Raw genomic sequence first — 11794 nt, 5'->3', positions numbered from 1 at the left:
GAAAACGAATGTAATGAATGCAACGAATTTAACTAAACGAATTTAGTTAAATAACGAATCGAAACGAAACTAAACTAAACGAATTTTTTCATCCTGCACATGTCTGGCCGCTCGTATTAGCGGTGCCTTAGCACTGTTTAAGCTGCGCTTTTCGGCCTCTAGCGGGGCGCTTTTAAAACCTGCTTGCGGCCAAAGAAGGGGTTAAAAGCGCCCATGTTGTGACGTTTTCCGAATCGTTTTTCAGGTGCTTCAGAAGCGTTGCCCATTCATTTCACTGGCCAGGGCGTTTTGGGAGCGCTGTACACAGCGCTCCCAAACCACCCAGAAGATGCTGTATACAGCGCTCCCAAACCACCCGGAAGATGCTGTATACAGCGCTCCCAAACCACCCGGAAGATGCTGCTTGCAGGACTTTTTCTAACGTTCTGCAAGCGCACATTCGGGCAGCATGGGAGGCAGTTTTCAGGCACTTTAAAGGCGCTATTTCTAGCGCTAAAACGCCTGAAAACTGCCTCAGAGTGAAAGGGGTCTTGACCTCATCTGCCATATAGCTAACAACCCCTTTATTTTAATTAGGTCTTCTTGTAAAGTTAATATATCCTATCATTAAGGCTGCTTTCACACTGAGGCGTTAGGGACTTCGGCGGTAAAGCTCCGCTTTTTTTAGCGGCGTTTTACCATAGTTTTAACAGTGCTATTTGGCCACTAGCGGGGCACTTTTAACCCCCTCTAGCAGACGAAAAAGGGTTAAAACTTTTTAAAAAGCGCCCAGATACATATGATATCATTAAGGCCAAAATAACAAATTTGTAAATTAAAGTAGAGCTATAGGCAACACTTTTTTTTCATTTTGAATAGAGTAAGAGAGGGTTATAACCCCTGTCAGATTTTTTTTTCACCATCTGTATCTTATTATAGAGATTTCCCTTAACTTCCTGTCCCATAGCCAAACAGGAACTGAGAGAAAATCCTTACAAATTAAGGAAATTCCTTTGGGACCCCCGGTTTACCAGAACTAGTGCCCCCATTAGAAGATTTACCCTCTCTTACTTCTTGGGGACAACCCAAAGTTTGGGATTTTCTTTTACTTTCACTTTCAATGATAAAGGTAAACAGGACAAATAGAGAGGATGAATCTCCTTAACGAGGGCACAGATAGCAATAAAAACTGACAAGCATTCTAGTCCCTCTGCACTCTTTCCAAAACTATAAAAAAAAGTTTTGCCTTTAATTTTGCTTTAAGTGTTTATACTGTATCAAATGTTCTATACTGTGTTTACACTGTATCAAATCAAAAGAGAAATCTAGGTACACTACATCCACAGGCCTTCCTCTTTCCAAATTACAGCTTACCTCCTCATAGAATGTTAAAAGGTCGGTCTGGCAAAAACAGTATTTCATGAATCCATGTTGGTTTCTAATAACGATTCTATTTTCATCAGCAAATTCATGGATATGGTCCCTTATCATTCTTTCCAATAGTTTACATACTATTGAGTGGAGTTGACTAACAAATTAAAGCCAAACTCCAGCTAAAACATTTCAAGCAGTTACAGCAACAGTTGCTTTTTTGGGGGGGATAAAGGTTTTACATAAATAAAAGCTGTTCATTGTAAGCACCCCTATCAGTTCGGTTTGTCCTAACAACCTAGCTGCCACATTTGCTAGGTAAAAATTAAGGGAAAAGGCAAAAAAAACTAAAAAAAAAAAAAATGAATGCGATCACCACATTTAAGAATTGGTAAGTTAAGTTGCAATATAATACATTTTTGCTCTTGGGTTCAGTTGCGCATTAAAGAGACACACTTCTGGGTCTGTGGGATGCCTGATCTCCAGCTGAGTGCCTTGTTTCCCTCCACTGGCTTCTGCATTACTGTTCAATGGCACCCCTCCACTCACTAGAGACCATTAACGTCACTGACAATGTGGCATTTCCAATGACAAGCGGATATACATGTCACTGATAATTCAGCCTATTTATTCACAATAGACCAGCGATGATATTGTCAGTGCAGCCTATTTAATTTACCAGCAAGGTCACCCTAAAAAATTAATTTATATAGAAACAGAAAAGAGCACACCAGTTACCTCTTTGGTTCTATCACTTTTCACAGTTGAGCTAAAACAACCCATAACCTTAGCATACAAAACATGCCAGATCATTATTTGTGACCATGCTTTGAAAAGTTTGATTGATGATCAAACAAGATTGATGCAATAGGTGAGGTTACCTCCACTGTACAGATATCTTCCCCACTAAACACACCTTATTATACGGCACAGTCAACACTTTCCTCTTTTGAACTGGCTACTACTGAATAGGTTGCCAACTTTTTCTCAGATGCCATCCTCACCAATTGTCCCCTGGATCCTGTTCCCTCGCAACTACTACTGTTACCCTCTTATTCAATCCTATGCTTTCTCACTCACATCTTTTTCTCTCCCTGTCTACTGGCACCTTCCCCTCCCCTCTAAAGCATGCACAGGTACTCCCCAAAGCTATCAATGGACCCCAGCAAACTGAACAAATTAAGACCTATCTCGCTGCTCCCATTCACCTCTAAATTTTTTGAATCCTTAGTCTACAGCCATCTTAGCTCCTTCCTTACTGAAAAAAACCTTCTTGACCCCATTGCAGTCTGGCTTTCGCTCGCAGCACTCCACAGAAACCACCTTACTTAAACTCACTTATGATTACTTACTGCAAAAACCAATGGTCACTACTCCATACTCCTACTACTAGACCTCTCTGTGGCCTTTGATACTGTTGACCACCCGTTCCATCTCAATAACCTCCACTGCCTTGGCCTCCAAGATTCTGCTTTATCCTGGTTCTCCTTCTATGACAGCACTCCTTCAGTGTTACCTATAACTCTATCTTCTCCTTTTCACTTCTTCTTTCTGTTGGGGTCCCCTTCTGTTCTCTAACTATACCTCCTTTCTTGGTCACTTAATAACCTTCTACGGCTTCCAATACCATTTCTATGCTGATGAAACCCAAATCTATCTCTCTACTCCTCATCTCACCCCTTCAGTCTCCTCCCGCATTACTAACTTACTAACTGACATATCAGCATGGATGTCACATCACTCCCTTAAACGAAATCTCTCTAAAACTGAGCTGATAATATTGTGCCCTCCTCCATGACTTTTCCATCAAGAGCAATAATGCAAGTATCAGTCCGTCCCCTCACGCTAGGGTTCTATGTGTAACCCCAGACTGTCACCTATCTTTTCGGCCCCAAATCCAACCATCTGTCAAAAGCTTGTAGACTTCACCTCTGCAACATCTCTAAAATTTGTCCCTTTTCAACTAATGAACCCACAAAGCTACTCATTTACTGCCTTGTTATTTCTCACATTGACTATTGTAACTCCCTTCTCATAGGCCTACCTCTCTATAGGCTATCCCCTTTTCAGTCTATCATGAATGCTGCTGCTAGACTCATCTACCTTACCAAACGCTCAGTGTCTGCCAACCCTCTCTGCAAATCCCTCCTTTATTTCCGATTGGGAGGCATCAATAAACACTGACAGAAGTTGTGACTCTTGCTCACCGTTAGGGATTATTTATACTTGAAGTTGCCCCTCTTATGATGTAAAGACAGCTTTGCTTTATGGCCATGGCCAAAAATTATGCCCCTTTCACATTTAGGCATTGCACATAGTTAAGGCCCAGTACTGTGGCATTTGCAGGGTTCAAACAGGCCTTGAGAAGGTGACATATCACCTCCTCAGTGCCTGCCAAATACCTCTAAAAAACGATCCATGTTCAGAATCTTGCTGCACATCTCAACTTAGCCTTGTAGAAAATGTTTTTTTTTTCCATTGCTGTCTGTGGTCACTTTGGGAAGTTTTTGATGATGCTCATCAAACAAGAAGTGATGAGAAATCTCCCACATTTGTGCACTGCTTCAATAACCCATCCGTTACCTTTCCCCACCAGAATACAATGTTGTGGCTGTTGCTGGTCTTTAGATGCTAAATTTGCATATTTGATTGAAGTGATTTTTTTCTTGCCAAAAGGCAAAAGTTGCCAGATTGCCGTTCTAGTCCTGTTTGCATCTTTATGACATAAAATGGAATGTATTTTCAACCACCTAATGGCATTTATAAAAACCTGAATTTTAAATAAGCACTCTTGGCTTCAACTGCAAGCTTCTCTTTGGAGGGAATGCATGGGTCCTAATTTGAATGCCCTAATGTCTTGTTCTTCATAACAAAAATTATAATCAGCATGAATCAATGGCAGCAATTTATGCAGATGCAAACATTTTAGCAATTAAGATTAAGCATCCAGGATATGTCGTGAAAAGGTTTAATAGATTTACCTATCAAATGACCTTGGGCAACATGGGAATTCTTGACATATGGTTGCTAGGAGTTTTTATTTCAGAATTGATTTATTAAAATGAAAAGCTTAAAAATAGCGTTGAAAAAAGAGAAAAAACGAGCACCGACAAGTGTGACTAATATTGTTGGATTGTGGATGATAATCGCCACCAGTTCTTTGTTGTGAAATGATTTATCTGGATGAAAGTAATTTTATTGCAGGTCTCATTTTTTTGTGTGAAATGAACGATTTGCTATGAGTGCTGCACAGACAACTTTTAGATGTGTCAACTACAACATTAAAAACTAGGTTTTCAGCTATGCTGTTTGGTGAAACTTTCCATTTCAGCCAAACTAATATTAGGTATTTGTACTTTTTGAAGGTTTTTGTAATCTCACTCTGCATTCGAAATATGACACTGTATAAAAATCTCACGTGCTAGTGATTATGCGTGCATCGCTGTCAATGTGCATGGGCTTCCAGTGATATGTATATTAGACATTTATATCATAATTCCCTCTTGTGGCCAATTATACTTTCTACCATCAATATATCTTCTTACAGTAAATCGAAACAACTAAACACTATTCATTTTTCACTCATCTCTGTCACTTTTGAGAATAAATAACCTAACAATTCAATTTCCTGTGTCCTTAACGCTCATTCAGCATACACTGAAATATGATATTAAATTGCATTAATTATGGCCAGAAGCAGATTTCAGGGAAATGCTAAAAAGTCCTATGCAAATTAGGATACTCATATTTTAATGATTAAAAATGTCACATCTGCTAAGTGCAAAAAATATATAGTTGTATTAAGTGCCAGCACAACTTGGGTAATTCCTTAAGCCAGTGAATTGTATTTCTGTTTGGGATTTGTATGATTTGAATATTAGTGTAACCTTGCTTGAGCTACAAAAAAGTTGCAATCATTTGTATTATGAACTGCATCACTAGAGGTCAGTAACACTCTACGATTAGAAAGCATTACGGTACCAGACAATTTGTCCTGCTTTTCTGTATAGAGTTCTCTGGAATAAAAAACAAAAAAGTACACATGCCGATTTTCAACAGCACCATTATTCTCTATGAACGCATGATTCATATATGTTTGTTATGAATGTATAAAAGGGATAGTAGTTATGTAGTAAAGCTGCCCTAAAGACTGACCCTTCCCTACATTTTCTCTGCTGCAAAGAATTGTAGCTGGCTGTATGCCTTGCAATGACTCCCACACAATAGTCAGATGTTTTTCTCTATGGGATTTATTTACTAAAGGCAAATAGGCTATTCACTTTGCAAGTGAAGTTACACTTTGCAAGTGCATTTTTTTCTGCAGCTTAGTGAAAAAGGTTAAGTATCTGCTGACTTGCATGATCCAATCATGTGCAAACACAAATTCAGATTTTTACCTGCACATGATTGGGTATTATTTACAAAGTGAAATTTTACCACATTCACTAAGCTCTGGGGAAAATTCCCTTGCAAAGTTCAACTTCCCTTGCAAAGTGAACAGTCTATTTTACCCTAATATGACTGCCAATTCTAGCATGACTCAGCACTAGGCTGTAACTTAGGTGAACCCTCTCTACCTAGGGTGGTGCTGAGCTGTACCATCTATAGCAGGAAAATTGCATATACAGGTGATACTCGAAAAATTAGAATATCGTGCAAAAGTTCACTTATTTCACTAATGCAACTTAAAAGGTGAAACCAATATATGAGATAGACTCATTACATGCAAAGCAAGATAGTACAAGATAGTGATTTGTGATAATTGTGATGAATATGGCTTACAGCTCATGAAAACCCCAAATCCACAATCTCAGAAAATTAGAATATTACATGCAATCAATAAAACAAGGATTGTACATAGAACAATATCGGACCTCTGAAAAGTATAAGAAGGCATATGTACTCAGTACTTGGTTTGGGCATCTTTTGTAGCAATTACTGCCTCAATGTGGCGTGGCATGGAAGCTATCAGCCTGTGGCACTGCTGAGGTGTTATGGAAGACCAGGATGTTTCAATAGCGACCTTCAGCTGTTCTGCATTGTTCGGTCTCATGTCTCTCATCTTTCTCTTGGCAATGCCCCATAGATTCTCTATGGGGTTCAGGTCAGGCGAGTTTGCTGGCCAGTCAAGCACAGTAATCCCACGGTCATTGAACCAGGTTTTGGTGCTTTTGACAGTGTGGGCAGGTGCCAAGTCCTGCTGGAAAATGAAGTCAGCATCCCCATAGAGCTCGTCTGCAGAAGGAAGCATGAAGTGTTCCAAAATCCCCTGGTAGACGGCTGCATTGACCCTGGACTTAATGAAGCACAGTGGACCAACACCAGCAGATGACATGGCTCCCCAAATCAACACTGACTGTAGAAACTTCACACTGGACTTCAAGCATCTTGCAGTGTGTGCCTCTCCATTCTTCCTCCATACTCTGGGTCCCTGGTTTCCAAATAAAATGCAAAATTTGCTCTCATCAGAAAAGAGGACTTTGGACCACTGAGCAACAGACCAGGTCTGTTTTTCTTTAGCCCAGGTAAAACACTTCTGATGTTGTTTGTTGTTCAGGAGTGGCTTGACAGGAGGAATACGACATTTGAAGCCCATGTCCAGGATCCGTCTGTGTGTGGTGGCTCTTAATGCACTGACTCCAGCCTCAGTCCACTTCTTGTGAAAGTCCCCAACACTTTTGAATGGCCTTTTCCTGACAATCCTCTCCAGGCTGCGATCATCCCTGCTGCTTTTGCACCTTTTTCTTCCACACTTTTCCCTTCCACATAACTTTCTATTAATGTGCTTTGATACAGCACTTTGGGAACATCCAACTTCTTTTGCAATTACTTTTTGAGGCTTTCTTTCCTTATGGAGGATGTCAGTGATGGTTTTCTGCACAAATGTCAGGTCACTAGTCTTTCTCATGATTGTGATTCCTACTGAACCAGACTGAGAGACCATTTAAAGGCTCAGGAACCCTTTGCAGGTGTTATGGCTTAATTAGCTGATTAGAGTGGGACACTTTGAGCCTAGAATATTGCACCTTTTCACAATATTCTAATTTTCTGAGATTGTGGATTTGGGGTTTTCATGAGCTGTAAGCCATAATCATCACAATTATGACTAATCATGGCTTGAACTATCTTGCTTTGCAGGTTATGAGTCTATCTTATATATTAGTTTCACCTTTTAAGTTGCATTAGTGAAATAAATGAACTTTTGCACCATATTCTAATTTTTCGAGTATCACCTATATAACAGATGTTTAAAGGTGAAGTACAGCCAAATATTGTTTGGCTGTACATCTCCTGTGGATCACAGGAGCGAAGTCTGTTCTGCACTCCTGTGACCCATTGTTGGCTGACAACCAGGTCCAGGCTGGGGAAGGATCGCGACAATATGGTTGGGATCCTCCCACAACCCCGGACCATCACCTGGCTCAGACTCTCAGCAAGCCACTGAGAGCCTGAGCAAGCCACTCCCGGTTTCTCCACAGCCCAGTGCTCCAGTGAGCATGGGGTGGGGGGCAGAGCAGACAGCAGTGACTGCAGTCACCACCTCTCTGCTCACGGAACTCTGAGAACCAAGCGATCAGCAGTGTTTGATCACTCAGTTCTCAGTCTTAGAGCCTGCAGGGGGACAAATGCAGCATTGGACTGATGCTGCATCCACCTAGGCAAGTATGACTTTGTAAAAACAAAACTGAACTTCTCTTTTAAAAGAGGATATCAGTGTAGCTCCACTAAGGCAGCATGCTGGTAGATGGTTGGATATCTATGCAAAACTACATTACTATCCATGTTTTCCAGTTCATATTTTATTAAAATAAACCTGTAATTTCTTGGCAATTAAATATGAAGAATAGGAACTTACAGTGATACAATAAACGAAAATTCATTCATAACCAATTGCTAGGAAGTATTATTTTGCATCAGTATTTGTCATATGCTATTTAATAAAGCTAAAATGTGCAAATGTATGTCATGTAACTCTATTATATGCAGGTCCATCAAATTTTCATTTGCAAATAGTATATTTTCTTCTGTATGACTATTTGTAGTTATTTGATACAAAAATTTGAATTTGTGCCAACTCTGACTTAAGGATTAGTAAAAGATTGGTTGAGTCCTTGTAAGAAATATAGTTTTTACGTAGAGACAAGCACACGTGTCTGCTGATATATTTTGGATTCATTTACCTTGCTGTAGTATGAACCACTGAAAGGGAAACTATAATGATTTTGGACAATTTCATTTTACATTTTTCCAGCCCATTCACACTGATGTGTTAATTTAACGTGCATTTAAATGAGCTGTTTACTGTGCATAACCACAACAAATAGTAATGAATGATATGATGTGCATTGCTTTGCAGTGTTATTCATTTGGAATAGCACTCTATCCTGCAACTACAAGCGCAACTACAAGCACACCCATTTTTTTTGTAGGTACGCTTCTAGTCCAATCATAATTAATTGACGGCCCTTACAAAGTGCATCTGGTCGCACTATATTGTGCTATGCTACCCCAATGTATGTTGAAGCAAAGCATGGTGTGAATGGGCCTTCAAAGTTCATATTTTTATTATCATAAATTCCTCATTTTAAAACAAACATTAAAGCTATGTTCACGCTTGTCTGTTGTGGGAACGCATTCAAAATTGCACACTTTCCCGCAACCCAGCAACACGTGCAACACTTTAACATATGCGCGAGGTGCAATAAATTCTTATTGAAAATAATGGGATGGCCCTTTTGGTATGAATCCCTATAGCTGCTGCTTCCACTGAAAAAACAACCAAGGTAGATGTCTGACTATAGTGTAAAGGGAGGAAGTGGATGTGGCGCTGCTAGTGGTAAATCGTGTTGCAACATGTGTTTAACCCCTTCACGCCGACGTAACACAAATATGCGGCCTTTGGCTTAAGGGGGTTGTACCGGGGGCGATGCCTGCAGCTGCCCCCCCTCTCCTGCCACCTTCTTGGCTCACCCGGGCTCTCCTGTCCCACCGGAAGGCCCGAGCGACCAGCCGGCACTCCTGCCAGGTGGCCGGAGACCCGAACTAAGGAAGGAATCAGCTTCGTTTGGGTCTCGGATCTAGTAACCCGGAAGCGATGTCATGACACCACTTCCAGTTTACTGAACAACTTAAAGGCGCCAAATTTTAAAAAAATTACAGCATTCAAAACTGTCAAACTTGATGTTTTGAATGCTTTTATGTGCAAAGGAGGGATTTATAGACCCCAGATCCCTCCAGCATGCGGGTGCATTTACTGCACCCAAATGCTGACATAAGCACCAGGGCCACTAGACATGTGCACTCATGCACATCCCACTCCCATCTTGCCTTTCTCGCCCTCCTCCTTCTCCTAGTCTCAGGTGACATTTCTCCTAATCCTGGACTGCCATTTTCCAACTGCAAGCCACATATCCAATATCCCTCCCCCTCTGGCAACCACTGCAATCTACTCAGTTTAATTTCTATCCCCCTGCTTCCTCAAAGCAGCCCACCAATCTCATGCGCCCTTTGGAACGCCCGCTCCATCTGTAACAAGCTAACATCTGTACACGACCTCTCTCTCATGGCTTTAACATACTCGCCATAACAGAAACCTGGCTTCAAAATTTTGACTCAGCTTCTCCTGCTGCCCTCTCCCATGGTGGTCTCCATTGGACTCACTCCCCCAGACCCAACAGACAGAAAGGAGGTGGAGTTGGCTTCCTTCTATCCCCACAAAGCACCTTCCAAGTCCTTCCTGTCCCTCCCTCTCTTCTTTTGAGATGCACTGTATTCGTCTGTTTTCTCCCATTTCGCTGAGGATTGCAGCAATTTATCGGCCTCCTGGACCGGTATCACGCTTTCTTGATGACTTTGCTGCCTGGCTACCCTACTTTCTCTCCTCTGAAATACCCAGTATCATTCTTGGTGACTTCAACATTCCTGTCAATGTTAACAGCCCAACTACAGCTAAACTTCTCCACTTAACCTCATCTTTTGACCTAAACCAATGGACACATACTTCCACTCACTCCAATGGTAATACCCTTGATCTTGTATTCTCCCATCTCTGCAACCCTGGCAACCTCACCAACACCCCCTTTCCTCTCTCTGATCACAACCTCATTACTTTCACTGTATCCTGGCCTCCAAGCACCCATCCCTCCAAGCAGCAAACAATTACTTGTAGAAACCTGCGCCACTTTAACACTTCTCTTCTCTATTCTGCTACTGACCACCTATATGACATCATCTCTCCTCTGTCCTGTCCTGTCCTGACCTGACCACCTCTGTCTACAACAGTTCACTCTCATCATCACTTGATGCACTTGCTCCTCTAACCACACACAGAATCAGGCCCCGACCGTTACAACCCTGGCAAACTGACAACACTAGAAATCTCAAGAGACATTGCCGTGCTCTTGAACGACTGTGGCATAAAACCAAATGCCTGCAAGATTTCACCCTATATAAATCTGCCCTTCTAAAATACAATTCATGCCTCCATGCTGCCAAACAAGCCTACTTTGTCTCTCTTATTAATTCCTTGTCATCCAGTCCCCGTCGGCTCTTCTCAACCTTTAACTCTCTGCTTCGTCCCCCACCCCCGCTACCCACTAACTCACTCACTGCCCAAGAGTTTGCCAGTCACTTCAAAGACAAGATTGATGCAATTCAACACTCTCCTATTTTGAATTGGATACTACTGAAGAGGTTACAAAACTTTTCTCGGATGCCCACCTAACCAATTATCCCCTGGATCCTGTTCCCTCACAACTACTACGGTCACTCTCTTCTTGTGTTCTATGCTTTCTCACTCACATCTTCAATCTCTTCCTCTTTAGTGGCACCTTCCCCTCCCCTCTAAAACATGCGTAGATCACTCCCATACTTAAAAAGCCCTCACTGGACCCTACCAACCCGAACAACTTAAGACCCATCTCATTGCTCCCATTCACCTCTAAACTTCTATAACGCTTAGTCTACAACCGTCTTAGCTCCTACCTCAGTGAAAATAACCTTCTTGATCCTTTACAGTCTGGTTTTCGCTCACAGCACTCCACAGAAACTGCCTTACTAAAACTCACTAATGATTTACTAACTGCTATAACCAACAGCCAGTACTCCATACTCCTACTACTTGACCTCTATGCGGCCTTTGATACTGTTGACCACCCGCTCCTTCTCAATAAACTACATTTCTTTGGCCTCCGAGATTCTGCTCTATCCTGGTTCTATTCCTATTTATCACAGCGCTCCTTCAGTGTCACCTACAACTCTGTCTCCTCCTCTCCATTGCCCCTTTCTGTGGGGGTCCCCCAAGGCTCTGTTCTTCTCTTCTCTATCTACACCTCCTCGCTTGGTCACTTGATAACCGCCCACGGCTTCCCAAACCACTTATATGCTGATGACGCCCAAATCTATCTGTCTATTCCTCACCTCCCTCCTTCAGTCTCCTCTCGCA

Source organism: Aquarana catesbeiana, linkage group LG01, assembly GCF_042186555.1.
Source record: "Aquarana catesbeiana isolate 2022-GZ linkage group LG01, ASM4218655v1, whole genome shotgun sequence".
Taxonomy (NCBI): domain Eukaryota; kingdom Metazoa; phylum Chordata; class Amphibia; order Anura; family Ranidae; genus Aquarana; species Aquarana catesbeiana.
This window is presented reverse-complemented; position numbering follows the sequence as displayed.